A 13,678-nucleotide genomic window follows, 5' to 3' on the forward strand; every position below is an offset into this window, starting at 1 on the left:
AAAATATCTCCATACAAATTATGAACAGGTAAGGGGAAAGGGGATCCCCTTGCCTTAGACCCCTATAAGGTTTGAAGTAACTACCATGGCATCCATTAAGTAAAACTGCAATGGATGAAGTTGATATTCATTGAAAAATGAGGTTACAAAACTTGTTATCAAAACCAAATGCCTTCATTGCAGTAATCAAAAAATTCCAATCTACTCTATCAAAAGCCTTAGACATATCAATTTTGATTCCCATTCCAGCATGTTTCACCTTCTTCTTCTTAAAGGAATGAATTATCTCTTGAACAATAACAATATTATCAGAGATTTGCCTTTTAGATAGAAATGCTGCCTGGAAAGGGGATACTATGGAGTTTAGAAGAGGCTTCATCCTATTAGCTAGAATTTTAGCTATTATTTTATAAATAATATTACAAAGGCCTATGGGTCTAAACCCACTAGGGTCTTTGGGGTGCCTACTTTTTGGAATAAGAAAAAGGAATATTTTGTTAAATTCAGGATGAAGCTCTCCTGATTCAAAGAAATTCTGGATAGCAGAGACCACTTGTTCTCATACTGTTTCCCAATTGAGTTTGAAAAAACTAGCTGGGAAGCCATCCGGTCCCGGAGATTTATTTGGTTTTAATTTTTTAATAACTAACCAAATTTCCTCAGCAGTAGGGACAGAGTTGAGAACAAAAATTTCTTCCATAGAAACACAAGGAGAGATATTTTGAAATAAAATAGGATTAGGGGAAGGAGGAGGAGAAGGAGCAGAGAAAAGATTCAGAAAATAGTCCGAAAGATTTTTTTGAATTTCAGGTATTTTGAAAGTTAATTCATTATTACTCTTTCTCAGACATTCTATATTATTCCATTTTCTTCTTTTCAAAGTTTTAGTATGAAAAAGTTTAGTATTTTTTCTCCTAAATGTAGTAAATTGTCCCTAGATTGTTGTTTTGCTATTGCTTCTTGGACATCATAGAGTTTTTCTAATTGATAATGTTTCTCTTTTATCTTATCTTCTTTTTTGTACATATGACTAGACTTATTCAAGATATCTATTTGGAGTAAGGTATTTTTTATTTGTTTAGAGGGAAGACCAAAGATGTTCTTCTTCCAAAAATTTAGATTAATTTGAAGAGATTCAAGATTCAAAATTAGGGGGTTAGTAGGATTATCTCTGATAACATGATTTCAGGATTCTTTAATGATTTGCACACACGAGCTTTCCTTTTGCCATGTATCATAGAATTTAAAAGTATATTCTAGTTTGCTGAAGTTAGTATCTAAGTTCAAGGCTATAGGGCACTGATCCGATCCAGCATCCACTAAGTGTGTGAGCTCAGCATTAGGGAATTGGGTGCTCCATTGTACATTAGCTATTGCTCTATTTAATCTCTCTTGCATATTAGCAGCGTCCTCTCTATGATTATTCCAAGTGTAACCATAACCTGTAAAACCTAAATCTAGAAGGCCTGCATTGCTCAGTATATTATGATAGTATTCACAATCTGATTTTTTAAAGGCTAATCCCCCGATTTTGTCTTCCTGACAGAAAATCATATTGAGGTCCCCTGGGAGAATCCATGGCATTGATTGTTTATCTACTTGTTCAGAAATCTCAGAAAGGAAGTCCCAAGCTATATTTCTATAAGCAGGATAAGGGCTTCCATAAAAACAAGTTAACAACCATTTCTTAGATTTAGAATTAGTTTGAACAAGGATATTGATCATATTAGTGCTCCAGTGAACAATTTCAAAGGAGAATCCATCAACCCATGCTATTGCAAGGCCTCCTGCTAGTCCTATAGGATCTACAAGATGTGTATTAGGAAAAAATTTAAGGAGGTCTTTAACCAGTTTTTTTTGGGATTTTGTTTCAGAGAGAAACAAAATTTCAGGTTTATCTACAGTAACCAATTGATTCAAATGGTTTTGAGTGAAAGGGTTACCACAACCCTGAACATTCCAAGCAATGATTTTCATAATTCTACTAAAACACATGGCAATTTAATCAAGCAAATAAAGGAGGATAGAATCCTATTTTAGTCTAGAATCAAGGAAATATGCAAGCAGATCAATTCAATCGAAATTAAGCAGTAATAGAGTTTAGCAAAGGAAAAAATGCAACAGTTAAAATATGAATTGTGACTATGTTTTCTCAGCTAAAAACTAAAAGTAACGTGACTATTGTGACAAAAGAGGGAAAAATTGACAGTATTTAATTAAAATTAATAAAGAATTAAGGAAAATACATGTATCGCTTCCTTATGCTTTGATGGAGGGGATAGGGAGAAGGATAAAGGTAACTGTGGTTCTTTTCCTTTGAGTCGTTCTTTCAGAAGCAAATTGTATTGAGCAATCGAGGGGGCATATCCAATTTTCGGAGAGAAGAATAAATTCGAAAGAGAACATGGGTTAAAATCATTAGCTAAAATTTTAAAAACTTGGTACATAATGCAATTTAGACGATGTGTAGATGCATATGATAAGCCGAAAATATGGGTTGAGATCAGAGGTTGTAATCCTTTGAAAAGGGATGAATAAATGCAAATGACAGTGGGGATTCAAATGACTCCCTACAAAATACTCCCTCCGTCCCACTATTAAGTGACCTAATTCAAGTTTGCACAATTTTTAAGGCAAGCAAGGAAAATGAGTATATTCAAGCATTTTTTTTACAATTATACTCTTATAGATAATTACTAGTGAAATTTTGAAATGATTTATCTCTCAAACTACACCACGGATGTTCGCAAACTTCATACCATTGAAAAGCATTTTAAAACACCTATGTAACGAATATAAACATGCCTATGCATATTTCTTATATTTCTTATAATCAATTAAAAGGATAATTTTAGAAATACCTCTTGTTTAGTGATATAAATCACTTAATGGTGGGACAAAATCTAAAAGTAAATAAGTCACTTAATGGTGGGACGGAGGGAATACAAAGGAAGGGATAGGAGAAAAAAAATCCAAGAGAGAAGAAGATGGTCTTGGTCTAATTAAAACTAGGATAGGGAAATCCTAGAGAAGTATCGTAGCAGGGAACAGTTATGACTCGCCGGAAAAGGTCGAGACAATAACTCGAAATATGTCAGAATTGATTGAGCGAATAGCTCAGGGATAGAGTCGGCAGAGCCTTCAAAAAATTTAAGGAATTGACAGGAAAAGCGCGATTAGCTAGGATGCTATCAGAAGACAAGGAGAGACAAGACCATGTAAAGTTAATGCATAAACCAGGAAGAGAATTTAAACAAAGATAATTTGAAATTTGTATTATCTAAGGTCGGACGACGCGAACCCAAGAGAAGAACAGAGAATAAGTCAGGGATTGGTTACTTAAAAATTGAGCTCCAATGAATATTGGACAGCATAAGGGAATTAAATGTTGATAAGACAACGTAAGAAAATGGAAAAAGAGGTTACTCAAAACTAAAAAAAAGGATAAACTATGATTATTAGTTATTAATCTTAGAAACCAGGGAAAGAGAAGTGTAGAATGATTTAAATTAATCTTAGAAGCAAAGAAAGATTTAAAACTTATCATATTAGATAAAGAGGGGTTATGAAGCCAAAACGTAGCCGCCTTGAATGAGCCAGGTCCCATTCCGAGCCACCAGAAGAAGAGAAAATGGTGTAAAGCCTCCTGGATGGACATTAGCGAGAAAAAGAGAGGAAGAGATGCAAGCCAAGAGAGACTAGGGACGCTGACTAAAAATTAATTCGAAGCACAAAAATCATTAATCTTCAAAAAGAAAAAGCAGGAAAAGAGAAATGGGAAAATACGAATGGATTATGAAAGAGAATAGATGAGAAAATAGAAGAACCAGCAAAGGGGCCGGAGAAAGCTGCCGTCGAATTGGAGAACGGCCAGGAGAAAAAACTTTAAATTCTATTATATCAAATCTATAGTTATGGAATGCAATGTTAAAACCTTGTCAATTTTATCCCTAGATGGATAAGAGATGGAACATACAGAGAATGAAAATGAACTTTTTTAAATTTATGCAGTGTGATTTATGTTTTTAAGTTTAAACTAAACATATTACTATGTTTATGATTGAGTTTGAAATCCCGTTTTTTTTTTCCAATTAGTTTAGGTCTGTGTAACTTGCCCACACAACTAATTTTACATATTATTGGACAAGTGATAACAATCCGATCGAACAAGTTTGGGTATGCTTAAAAAAAAAGAAAAGGCTGGTGGGATAAGAAGTTATCGAACCAGAGGGTGGAGAAAATTGCATTTACTTTAGTTAGAGATTTAAAAATGGAGAAGTGGTACGCACAACTGTAAATAAAGATGATAAAAATCCATCTGAGAGATCCAGTTTACCTCCCTTAAAAATGCATTTTGATAATTTGATAATCAGAGTTAGATAAATGTTGATTCTCCTTTACTAATCAATTTTTGACTGATTAAACTTTGATTTAGAGAAAGGGGTGACGATTATGGTCTTAACGGTGGTGATTTTAATGGTGGTGCTATATTTAACATCACTAATTGTTGGGTGTAAACAAAAGTCAAAAAGTGATAGTTTATTCTTTTATAGTGTAATGTTATATGGAGGTTCTATTGTATCTAGGATATATGGGTGGCAAATAGGATAAGTAGGGGTGGTAATTAATGAGAGTGGCAAACAAGAAACGTGTGAGTGGTAAAATAGGTAGAACCTAAAATAAAGGTTATAGGTGTAAAGACTTACCCAATGCTGAAAGCACATGCGCTTAAAATTAATTTTTGATTTCTAGATGTAAAAAGCTTATAAATTAATTTGAGCACATAATTTTTGAATGATTTCTTAAAAAAAAAAAAATTAATTTAGGTACACGATTTTAGAATAACTATTGAAATAAAAAAAAGAACACAAAATTTTTCACAAACTAAAATGTTTTGGTTCTAACTTCTAGGATCGACTTCTCATATAAACAAAACACTCAACTAAACTAGTATTCTTATTAAAATATCAATAATAGAAAAATATCTCACTTCAAACCAAGCTCCGACAAGCGAGCTTGAACAAGGATGGTCAGATATAGGTGTGTCTATTTTTTTTTTCCACAATGATTGTCACGTTGAACCGTTGTGTTTTCCTCCCATACAAACAGTCCATTTTATACCATGATTTATATGGTCAATCTTCGGGTCCCCAACCACTTTTTCCACGATGTAATTTTTCCATGATAGAAACGAACTGTTTGATTTCTTTTTTGATGTTGCATATAATATTTTCAAGACTCTCTTTGTTCCTATCATTTGGATTTCCATTCATTTTTTCAATAAATAATGGAACTATTCTATCCCAATATCGATTTTTGAATTGGCCCGTAGCTACAAAACCATATCCCGTGATTGCGATATGTGCTTCACAAAGTGCGACATCTTCTTTTGTAGTGAAATTCACTTGTTGCTTTCTAGGTTTTCTTGATTTTGGTTTTGAAGAAGACATGATGTAGTAAAGAAAGAAAATTAGAATGAAGAGTAGTAGAGAAGAAACGGGATTGAAATGCATAGGAGGTAAAGAGAAAAGGCATATATATAGATGTTTGAAACCATTTGAAAATCAACGGCTAGAAGTTCAACGGTTCAATTTTTTTTTTAAATATAGAGACGTTAAGAATGTCTCGCAACGGATCTATTAAGCTTTTGAATTCTGTACCTAAACAACAGACATTTAGCCGTATTGAATGCAAATATATTTACACGGCATTTCAATAGCCGTTTTTGGAGAAACAAATTTAAACGACAAACAATTTGCCTGTTGTTTCAATTTTACTCATATGCGGCAAATAGTTTGTCGTATTTCTATTGATTATTTCAGACGACAAATGATTAGTCGTGTAGGGAACACTTCCTGGGACTCCTTCGATTGAAAGAGAGTGTGATAGAGTTTTGGATGAAAAGGTGTTTTATTCTATCCATAGGATGACCTAATTTAATCAAGTCTTTCATTTTGAAATAGACTCTCAACCCACATATCCTTTGTTCTAAGGGCTGATATCATTCCATATATAACAAAAAAGATCCTGGCGATTCTAACTATTGGATCGATGGACTGGTATCTATCAACCCATATAAATCATGTTTTATACAGCCGGGTTTCAAGCCTAGCATTGTTTTTGTGAGAGTTGGAAACCATGTATTTTATTTTCATATATCATGGAGTGCTTAAGCTTCTGAAATAGCTTAAAAAGAAGTGCATAACCTGAACTCCAGAAAAATTCACATTACAAATGTACTGATCGAGACTTACAACACCACACAAACACCTATCGCGGAAGAAAGCGAGTTCCCTTACTTCCTTTCTTACATGGAATGCTGGAAAATGAGAACTGTAATTAAAATACACCAGCGCTACCTGCATTATTTTAAACATGAAATGAGATATCATGTAAATATTAATAGATGAATTTCGCTATAAAATTCTCCCTAACCCCCCCGAACCCTGAACCATCTCCCGTGATTGCGATATGTGCTTCACAAAGTGCGACATCTTTTTTTTATAGTGAAATTCACTTGTTGCTTTCTAGGTTTTCTTGATTTTGATTTTGAAGAAGACATGATGTAGTAAAGAAAGAAAATTAGGATGAAGAATAATAGAGAAGAAACAGGATTGAAATGCACGGGAGGTACATAGAGATGGCATATATATAGATGTTTGAAACCATTTGAAAACCAATGGCTAGAAGTTTAACGGTTCAATTTTTTTTTGAAAATATAGAGACGTTGAGAATGTCTCGCAACGGCTCATTAAGCTTTTGAATTCTATACCTAAACAGTAGACATTTAGCCGTATTAAATGAAAATATATTTACATGTCATTTCAACAGCCGCTTTTTTGAGAAATAAATTTAAACGACAAACAGTTTGCCCGCTGTTTCAATTTTACTCATATGCGACAAACAGTTTGTCGTATTTCTATTGATTATTTCAGAAGGCAAATGATTAGCCGTGTAGGGAACACTTCCAGGGACTCCTTCGATTGAACGAGAGTGTGATAGAGTTTTGGATGAAAGGGTGTTTCACTCTATCCATAGGATGACCTAATTTAATCAAGTCATTCATTTTGAAAGAGACTCTCAACCTCCATAGCCCTTGCTCTAAGGGCTGATACCAGTCCATATAGAACAAAAAATATCCCGGAGATTTTAACTATTGGATCGATGGACTGGTATCTATCAGCCCGTATAAATCATGTGTTTATACAGCCGGGTTTCAAGCCTAGCATTGTTTTTGTGAGAATTGAAAACCATGTATTTTATTTTCATATATCATGGAGTGCTTAAGCTTTTGAAATAGCTTAAAAAGAATTGCATAACCCGAGCTCCAGAAAAATTCACATTACAAATATATTGATCAAGACTTACAACACCACACAAACACCTATCAAGGAAGAAAGCGAGTTCCCTTACTTCCTTTCTTACATGGAATGCTGGAAAATGAGAACTGTAATTACAATACACCAGCGCTACCTGCATTATTTTAAACATGAAATGAGATATCATGTAATATTAATAGATGAATTTCCCTATAAAATTCTCCCTAACCCCCCGAACCCTGAACCATCTCCCGTGATTGCGATATGTGCTTCACAAAGTGCGACATCTTCTTTTATAGTGAAATTCACTTGTTGCTTTCTAGGTTTTCTTGATTTTGGTTTTGAAGAAGACATGATGTAGTAAAGAAAGAAAATTAGGATGAAGAGTAGTAGAGAAGAAACAGGATTGAAATGCATATGAGGTACAAAGAGAATGCATATATATAGATGTTTGAAACCATTTGAAAACCAACGGCTAGAAGTTCAACGGTTCAAATTTTTTTTTGAAAATATAGAGACGTTGAGAATGTTTTGCAACGGCTCTATTAAGCTTTTGAATTATATACCTTAACAACAGACATTTAGCCGTATTAAATGCAAATATATTTACATGGCACTTGAATAGCCGTTTTTGGAGAAACAAATTTAAACGACAAACAGTTTGCCTGCTGTTTCAATTTTACTCATATGCGGCAAACAGTTTGCTGTATTTCTATTGATTATTTCAGACGGCAAATGATTAGCCGTGTAGGGAACACTTCTAGGGACTCCTTCGATTGAACGAGAGTGTGATAGAGTTTTGGATGAAAGGGTGTTTCACTTTATCCATATGATGACCTAATTTAATCAAGTCTTTCATTTTAAAAGAGACTCTCGACCCCCATAGCCCTTGCTCTAAGGGCTGATACCAGTCCATATAGAACAAAAAAGATCCTGGAAATTCTAATTATTGGATCGATGGACTGGTATCTATCAACCCATATAAATCATGTTTTATACAGCCGGGTTTCAAGCCTAGCATTGTTTTTGTGAGAGTTGGAAACCATGTATTTTATTTTCATATATCATGGAGTGCTTAAGCTTCTGAAATAGCTTAAAAAGAAGTGCATAACCTGAACTCCAGAAAAATTCACATTACAAATGTACTGATCGAGACTTACAACACCACACAAACACCTATCGCGGAAGAAAGCGAGTTCCCTTACTTCCTTTCTTACATGGAATGCTGGAAAATGAGAACTGTAATTACAATACACCAGCGCTACCTGCATTATTTTAAACATGAAATGAGATATCATGTAAATATTAATAGATTAATTTCGCTATAAAGTTCTCCCTAACCCCCCGAACCCTGAACCATCTCCCGTGATTGCGATATGTGCTTCACAAAGTGCGACATCTTCTTTTGTAGTGAAATTCACTTGTTGCTTTCTAGGTTTTCTTGATTTTGGTTTTGAAGAAGACATGATGTAGTAAAGAAAGAAAATTAGAATGAAGAGTAGTAGAGAAGAAACGGGATTGAAATGCATAGGAGGTACAGAGAGAAGGCATATATATAGATGTTTGAAACCATTTGAAAATCAACGGCTAGAAGTTCAACGGTTCAATTTTTTTTTTAAATATAGAGACGTTAAGAATGTCTCGCAACGGATCTATTAAGCTTTTGAATTCTGTACCTAAACAACAGACATTTAGCCGTATTAAATGCAAATATATTTACACGGCATTTCAATAGCCGTTTTTGGAGAAACAAATTTAAACGACAAACAGTTTTCCTGCTGTTTCAATTTTACTCATATGCGGCAAATAGTTTGTCGTATTTCTATTGATTATTTCAGACGACAAATGATTAGCCGTGTAGGGAACACTTCCTGGGACTCCTTCGATTGAAAGAGAGTGTGATAGAGTTTTGGATGAAAAGGTGTTTTATTCTATCCATAGGATGACCTAATTTAATCAAGTCTTTCATTTTGAAATAGACTCTCAACCCCCATATCCCTTGCTCTAAGGGATGATATCATTCCATATAGAACAAAAAAGATCCTGGCGTTTCTAACTATTGGATCGATGGACTGGTATCTATCAGCCCATATAAATCATGTTTTATACAGCCGGGTTTCAAGCCTAGCATTGTTTTTGTGAGAGTTGGAAACCATGTATTTTATTTTCATATATCATGGAGTGCTTAAGCTTCTGAAATAGCTTAAAAAGAAGTACATAACCTGAACTCCAGAAAAATTCACATTACAAATGTACTGATCGAGACTTACAACACCACACAAACACCTATCGCGGAAGAAAGCGAGTTCCCTTACTTCCTTTCTTACTTGGAATGCTGGAAAATGAGAACTGTAATTACAATACACCAACGCTACCTGCATTATTTTAAACATGAAATGAGATATCATGTAAATATTAATAGATGAATTTCGCTATAAAATTCTCCCTAACCCCCCCGAACCCTGAACCATCTCCCGTGATTGCGATATGTGCTTCACAAAGTGCGACATCTTTTTTTTTGTAGTGAAATTCACTTGTTGCTTTCTAGGTTTTCTTGATTTTGGTTTTGAAGAAGACATGATGTAGTAAAGAAAGAAAATTAGGATGAAGAATAATAGAGAAGAAACAGGATTGAAATGCATGGGAGGTACATAGAGATGGAATATATATAGATGTTTGAAACAATTTGAAAACCAACGACTAGAAGTTCAACGGTTCAATTTTTTTTTTGAAAATATAGAGACGTTGAGAATGTCTCGCAACGCATCTATTAAGCTTTTGAATTCTATACCTAAACAGCAGACATTTATCCATATTAAATGCAAATATATTTACACGGCATTTCAATAACCGTTTTTGGAGAAACAAATTTAAATGACAAACAGTTTGCCTGCTGTTTCAATTTTACTCATATGCGGAAAACAGTTTTCCGTATTTCTATTGATTATTTCAGACGTCAAATGATTAGCCGTGTAGGGAACACTTCCAGAGACTTCTTCGATTGAACGAGAGTGTGATAGAGTTTTGGATGAAAGGGTGTTTCACTCTATCCATATGATGACCTAATTTAATCAAGTCTTTCATTTTGAAATAGACTCTCAACCCACATAGCCCTTGCTCTAAAGGCTGATACCAGTCCATATAGAACTTAAAAGATCCTGGAGATTCTAACTATTGGATCGATAGACTGGTATCTATCAGCCCATATAAATCATGTTTTATACAGCGGGTTTCAAGCCTAGCATTGTTTTTGTGAGAGTTGGAAACCGTGTATTTTATTTTCATATATCATGGAGTGCTTAAGCTTTTGAAATAGCTTAAAAAGAAGTGCATAACCTGAACTCCAGAAAAATTCACATTACAAATATACTGATCGAGACTTACAACACCACACAAACACCTATCGCGGAAGAAAGCGAGTTCCCTTACTTCCTTTCTTACATGGAATGCTGGAAAATGAGAATTGTAATTAAAATACACCAGCGCTACCTGCATTACTTTAAACATGAAATGAAATATCATGTAAATATTAATAGATGAATTTCGCTATAAAATCCCCCCCCCCGAACCCTGAACCATCACCCGTGATTGCGATATGTGCTTCACAAAGTGCGACATCTTCTTTTGTAGTGAAATTAACTTGTTGCTTTCTAGGTTTTCTTGATTTTGGTTTTGAAGAAGACATGATGTAGTAAAGAAAGAAAATTAGGATGAAGAGAGTAGTAGAGAAGAAACAGGATTGAAATGCATAGGAGGTACAGAGAGAAGGCATATATAGATGTTTGAAACCATTTGAAAACCAATGATTAGAAGTTCAACGGTTCAATTTTTTTTTGAAAATATAGAGACGTTGAGAATGTCTCACAACGACTCTATTAAGCTTTTGAATTCTATACCTAAAAACGGACATTTAGACGTATTAAATGCAATATAATTACACGGCATTTCAATAGCCGTTTTTGGAGAAACAAATTTAAACGACAAACAGTTTGCCTGCTGTTTCAATTTTACTCATATGCGGCAAACAGTTTGTCGTATTTCTATTGATTATTTCAGACGGCAAATGATTAGCCGTGTAGGGAACACTTCCAGGGATTCCTTCGATTGAACGAGAGTGTGATAGAGTTTTGGATGAAAGGGTGTTTCACTCTATCCATAGGATGACCTAATTTAATCAAGTCTTTCATTTTGAAAGAGACTCTCAACCCCCATAGCCCTTGCTCTAAGAGCTGATACCAGTCCATATAGAACAAAAAAGATCCTGGCGATTCTAACTATTGGATCGATGGACTGGTATCTATCAGTTCATATAAATCATGTTTTATACAGCCGGGTTTCAAGCCTAGCATTGTTTTTGTGAGAATTGGAAACCATTTATTTTATTTTCATATATCATGGAGTACTTAAGTTTCTGAAATAGCTTAAAAAGAAGTGCATAACCTGAACTCCAGAAAAATTCACATTACAAATATACTGATCGAGACTTACAACACCACACAAACACCTATCGCGGAAGAAAGCGAGTTCCCTTACTTCCTTTCTTACATGGAATGCTAGAAAATGAGAATTGTAATTAAAATACACCAGCGCTACCTGCATTACTTTAAACATGAAATGAAATATCATGTAAATATTAATAGATGAATTTCGCTATAAAATCCCCCCCCCCGAACCCTGAACCATCACCCGTGATTGCGATATGTGCTTCACAAAGTGCGACATCTTCTTTTGTAGTGAAATTAACTTGTTGCTTTCTAGGTTTTCTTTATTTTGGTTTTGAAGAAGACATGATGTAGTAAAGAAAGAAAATTAGGATGAAGAGTAGTAGAGAAGAAACAGGATTGAAATGCATAGGAGGTACAGAGAGAAGGCATATATATAGATGTTTGAAACCATTTGAAAACCAATGATTAGAAGTTCAACGGTTCAATTTTTTTTTGAAAATATAGAGACGTTGAGAATGTCTCACAACGACTCTATTAAGCTTTTGAATTCTATACCTAAACAGCGGACATTTAGACGTATTAAATGCAAATATAATTACACGGCATTTCAATAGCCGTTTTTGGAGAAACAAATTTAAACGACAAACAGTTTGCCCGCTGTTTCAATTTTACTCATATGCGGCAAACAGTTTGTCGTATTTCTATTGATTATTTCAGACGGCAAATGATTAGCCGTGTAGGGAACACTTCCAGGGATTCCTTCGATTGAACGAGAGTGTGATAGAGTTTTGGATGAAAGGGTGTTTCACTCTATCCATAGGATGACCTAATTTAATCAAGTCTTTCATTTTGAAAGAGACTCTCAACCCCCATAGCCCTTGCTCTAAGAGCTGATACCAGTCCATATAGAACAAAAAAGATCCTGGCGATTCTAACTATTGGATCGATGGACTGGTATCTATCAGTTCATATAAATCATGTTTTATACAGCCGGGTTTCAAGCCTAGCATTGTTTTTGTGAGAATTGGAAACCATTTATTTAATTTTCATATATCATGGAGTACTTAAGCTTCTGAAATAGCTTAAAAAGAAGTGCATAACCTGAACTCCAGAAAAATTCACATTACAAATATACTGATCGAGACTTACAACACCACACAAACACCTATCACGGAAGAAAGCGAGTTCCCTTACTTCCTTTCTTACATGGAATGCTGGAAAATGAGAACTGTAATTAAAATACACCAGTGCTACCTGCATTATTTTAAACATGAAATGAGATATCATGTAAATATTAATAGATGAATTCCGCTATAAAAATCCCCCCCTCCTCCCCCCAACCCCAACCCTGAACCATCTCCCATGATTGCGATATTTGCTTCACAAAGTGCGATATCTTCTTTTGTAGTGAAATTCACTTGTTGCTTTCTAGGTTTTCTTGATTTTGGTTTTGAAGAAGACATGATGTAGTAAAGAAAGAAAATTAGGATGAAGAGTAGTAGAGAAGAAACAGGATTGAAATGCATAGGAGGTACAAAGAGAAGACATATATATAGATGTTTGAAACCATTTGAAAACCAACGATTAGAAGTTCAACGGTTCAAATTTTTTTTGAAAATATAGAGACGTTGAGAATGTCTCGCAACGGCTCTATTAAGCTTTTGAATTCTATACCTAAACAGCGGACATTTAGCCGTATTAAATGCAAATATATTTACACGGCATTTCAATAGACGTTTTTGGAGAAACAAATCTAAACGACAAACAGTTTGCCTGCTGTTTCAATTTTACTCATATGCGGCAAACAGTTTGCCGTATTTCTATTGATTATTTCAGACGGCAAATGATTAGCCGTGTAGGGAACACTTCCAGGGACTCCTTCGATTGAACGAGAGTGTGATAGAGTTTTGGATG

This window comes from Papaver somniferum, chromosome 11 (assembly GCF_003573695.1).
Source record: "Papaver somniferum cultivar HN1 chromosome 11, ASM357369v1, whole genome shotgun sequence".
NCBI classification, from domain to species: Eukaryota; Viridiplantae; Streptophyta; class Magnoliopsida; order Ranunculales; family Papaveraceae; genus Papaver; species Papaver somniferum.